Below are 5050 nucleotides of genomic sequence, written 5' to 3'. Positions count from 1 at the left end.
TGACATCAACCTCTGGAAACTTCAACATTTCCCAGCTCCTCCCTTTCTGTCCACCTCACTTTCAGTGACACTCACACAATCATTTAAACGTTCGTTTAATAAAAAGATAAAACAATTGTAAGTGGTTTACAATTCTTAACATTCATTTATAAAGTGGTAAAAAAAAAGTTTTAAAATATTAACCATACATATTCAGTCTAAAAAAAGTGACTTCATTTGTTTCAGTTGGTTTAAAACTACTTGAATTCACAGACATTTTGCATTTCACACTCCATTGTTGTTATTGTTTGCAAATAAGTTGCCAGGCAACAAGATGCCGCCCCCCTTCAGGATTGGATGTGGAAGGATGAGTCACTGTTTGATGAACCAATCAAGAGATTAAACCAAAACACTCTCTGTCTGATCCAAGGGGATAATGTTTTTAGAAAAAACTGAAGCTTCCCGGGGCGCCATTGATTAGCAGACCCTCACCTGCTGTTAGCATCCCATTGACTCCCATTCATTTTGGCGTCACTTTGACAGCAAATAACTTTACATCTGAGGCGTTTAAAGGCTCCATTTGTCCATTATTTATTTCTAAAGACAATGTATAAAAGGCTCCATTACCTTGTATCTTACGTTATGACCCCGTAGAAGCAGTTTTTGTAGGCTAACGATTGCGTCATAACCACGCGACTCTGTCGCACAGTAGAGAGATTACCGTATGTACGGTCAGCCATCAGGAAGTGAGTGCTTCTAATTGACTTCACTTTTCTCCGTTGAATCCAATGGGGTCGCTGTGTCCATTTCTTTTACTGTCTATGGTCTGATCACTTCATGTATGAGAAGTTCTACTGGCTATTAGTAAATAACCACAATAATTCAGTTTAAAATAATGACTATCAAAGCAATGCTTTAGTAGACTGGGTAAAGTCTACAAGTTGGCTAAAGTTCTAGTTGCGTCCCAAACACATTACACACACACACTTATACACAGAGGTGGACAAAGTACACAACTTCCTTACTTGAGAGAAAGTACAGATACTACTGGACAAATATTACTCCGTTACAAGTTAAAGTTGTAAACACCGATTTTTACTAAAGTAAAAGTACAGAAGTACTCGTTTTTAAAAGTACTTAAGTATCAAAAGTAAAAAGGTTCTGACGTCAACCTGACTTTCATTTCCAACCAAAATCCAACGTCTATCCGATGTCGGATGTTGACGTCAATCCAGCGTCGGGTTCTGACGTTAACCCGACTTTAATTTCCAACCAAAATGCAACCCTTGCAACCAAAATCATCCACTGACTGATGTTACTTTCTACTCAAGGACCTTGACAGAAATGTAGTGGAGTAAAAAGTATGATATTTGTCTTTCAAATGTAGTGAAGTTAAAGTAAAACGTTTCCAGAAAAAATAATACTCAAATAAAGTACAGATACTCAAAAAGTGTACTTAAATACAGTACAGTAAAGTAAACGTACTTTGTTACTGTCCACCTCCGCTTATACACTACCCAGACAGCAACATAGTGTCGACCCAGATCCGGCCCACATCTTGTACACACTAATCTCAACTTTTTGGGCCTTTTCACACCTTTCCAAGTCTCCATTGTCTTCCAGTTTCAGTTAGATTTCAAGCCCACCCTGGCTGTTTGTGTGGAAACATTTGGTTACCTAACTTCCCCTTGTCTTTACATTAAAGCATCCTTGCTTCTCCAGATCCAGATCACCAACTTATTTATCTTTGTTCCTCAGTGGTGGAATCGACTCCCAACACCTGTTAGAACAGCGAACACTCCAGCCACATACAAATGAAGCCTCAGAAGGTGTTGTTCAGACATGATTAAAAAGTTTCTCTGAAGTCATTTAGTTAGTGCCTTAGGTGATTTCACAATTTGTGGGTCTCCACAAGGGCTGGTTTAAAATAAATAAAAGTCATGTTTGCAGGATCTTAGATTCTCAATTCACAGCCATATAATACAGATGGTATGTTTCTGAAAACTATTGTTTTATGATTCCACATTCAAGCATTTAATATTAATAAAAGAAATGTAATACATGACCACCTTTAGTCTTTATTTTGAAGCTAAACCTAAATGATAAAACAGTGTTCTGAAGTTTTTTCAAACTAAAATTCATGTGTGCCTTTTTATAGGTAGAAGTATTATTTGCAGCAAAGATCTGCGCAGTAAGTACATTAACAAAAAATATGAATGTTTTGCATTAAGTTATGTTAAGTACAAAATGTTCATGGCCCCCAGAATATTTTTGTTATATGAATTTCAAACATGCAAAATATCAAGAAAAAGAACAGACCCTCTGAGTTAAAAAAAAACAAACAAACAACAACAACAACAAAACCCCCCCCATTTTATTACTTTTTTTTTAAATCAGCACTAGAAAGTTTCAATAAAAAAAGGCATCATTTTGAGCAAAAAGCTAAGAAAATCATGTTTTTGTCAAAGACTAGCCTACGTGTTGATCAGATACAATGATCAAAACAGATGGAGTAGATCGAGTCCATCAACACCCCTACTGCTTGCACAGTCCTATAGCTCGTCTTGGGTCAACATTTCATTCAGTAACATTAGGCAATTTTGATTGATGTGCTGTTGAATGTGTTTTGTGTTTGCTTATTTTACATTATGCATGATTAGGCCAGAGCCCGTCTACGGAGAGCCTGCCCACTCCCTATTAAGTCCTATTGTACTGAATTTTGGTTGTAGTTCCACCAGAGTTCCACTGGGGGCGATCGCCCATGAGTGCAAAATGAATGGGAGTCTATGGGGCTAGACGGCTAAATTAGTCTCTTTCACCCGATTGCCGTTGAGAAATCTCAGATTTGATTCTATAGGTTTTGCAAGTTCAACATGGGTTATAGGTCGAAAGTTGAATGAACGAGTACTTATGTCCTTTCGATTTCTTACAGGTTGAGTTGCTGTTGCCCATAACACGCTAGCATTCTGCTAATGAACGCTGATTGGTCAGTGAAGGACCGATTACGACCAGAGATACCGCTTGATGGCATCGTGTGTGTGTGTGTATTTTCGGCGTGGTCTTTTAAAACAACAAAACAAAAACTCTTCTAGCACGTGTATTTACCTGTGTCAGCTGTGTTGTCGATGCCTCGAGAGAAAAGAAAGTGCAGAGCGCGAAAGCACCAAAGTGAGTGAAGGATTGCCGTTAAGCAGTATCTCTGGTCGTACGATGTGCATGACGTCACTGACATTTTAAAAGACTTTTTAAAGCAAATAAGTGACTCTAAAAAATCTAACACCCAGCAATGTGTAATTTCTTTGCATCTCCTTTCGAATACAACATTCAAATTACTAGACAAAAAATTATATCCTGAGAAAAGTGGATTTTGAGGGGTATAGCTCCATAGACCTCCATTCATTCTGCACTCGTCCTGTGAGCGCCCTCATATGGAACCAGAGTGGAACTGCAACCAGTTCAGAAGCCGGAAGTTTACTGAGAGTGGAAGTTCTCCCCTTATTAGACATTCTCTGATTAGGCTATGATTATCGACTGTTTCTGCTTCTTCTTCACATTTAGTACTAACAGTGAAAACATGGAAAGCCGTAACATTTTGTCAATGGCGGGGAAAGAGTTAACATTATGATAACATTACTTTTGAATATTCTCTAAGCATTCATAATAAAGTAGGCTAATACAATTTTAAAAATGATGAACGTCCAACCTTTCCAGAAAATACATTCCATGAGCGAAATATTAATGTTTGTGTGCTAACATTTTGAGAACAGGCTAATTAAAGACCAGATAACTTTGAATTAACGTTCTGTTAACGTTAATGGAAGAAGGTTTGTTCATAACTTTGAGAGAACCTTGGAAAAACATCAGCCACACTTCCCAACCCTCAAGGGAATAAGCAGGGCTCTGGACCGTATACAGGGGGAATGAACGGTTCTGTTAATACTCAACCTAGGGTGGTGTGTAGGAAACTGCAAATGCTTATGAGAAGTTTACCTAAAGGAGCCTACTTCAGGATTACACTAATGGCGGAAAACAAGATATTAAAGGACCAGGATCAGTTAAGCCAATAGTGGTCAGGCCTGGTGTCTAGGGATTGCCATTCAGGTGTCTAGCAGCTGGAAGCTCCTCTTTTTACAACTTACTCAGATCTTATCAGAGAACTAGATTGATGTCTGTCTCCAAGTACAATCGATTAAATGTTCATGTCTATATAGGTAACAGCCTCCTTACAGCATGTTTAACATGGGCTCCATTCAATTTAGTTGATAAATTCTGTGCTATTGGCATCGATGATTCTTACAGTGTGTACACAAATTATCATTGTTTTCTTAAACATTTTCTTTATTTTGGTATAGTTGTTTTGTACCAACTTGCAGCATGTCTCTAATAAAAGAAGATCTAAAGAATTGTTCCTCATGTTCACATATATAAACTTTCAAGGGATAGTTCACCCAAAAATGAAAATTCATGTCTACTCACCCTCAAGTTGTTCCAAACCTGTATGAATTTCTGCTAAACACAGAAGAAGATATTTTGAAGAATGTCAGTAACCAGTTGATGGGCCCCATAGTATTTTTCTTTCATACAGTCAATGGGGCCCAACAACTGTTTGGTTACTGACATTCTTCAAAATATCTTTGAAAGTTTGGAACAACTTGAGGGTTAGTAAATTATGACAGATTTAAATTTTTTGGGTGAATTATCCCTTTAACCTAAAATGTTACTTGTTTTGTATTCATATATACTCATGTTTATATAGTATTAGCATAACACCAAGAGATGCTCATTCATATATCTATATATATATTTCTTTTTTTTATTATTATTTTTTATTATTATTTTTACTAATCCATATATATATATATATATGATATGATATTGGGTCAATGGAGCTAACACATATTTCACTTTACACAGGAAAATATAAAACAGAACATGATTGGCATTCTTCTGACCTATGATTCTGACAAGTCCCGCCTTTGACCTGATACTTGTTTGCTTTCGTTGCCACGGCTATATGAACGACTTCTTGACTGTCTAATCACTATCGACTTGGATGCCATTCCGACCAATC

Source organism: Abramis brama (assembly GCF_963993115.1).
Source record: "Abramis brama genome assembly, chromosome: 2".
Taxonomy (NCBI): domain Eukaryota; kingdom Metazoa; phylum Chordata; class Actinopteri; order Cypriniformes; family Leuciscidae; genus Abramis; species Abramis brama.
Note: the sequence above shows the minus strand (reverse complement) of the source record.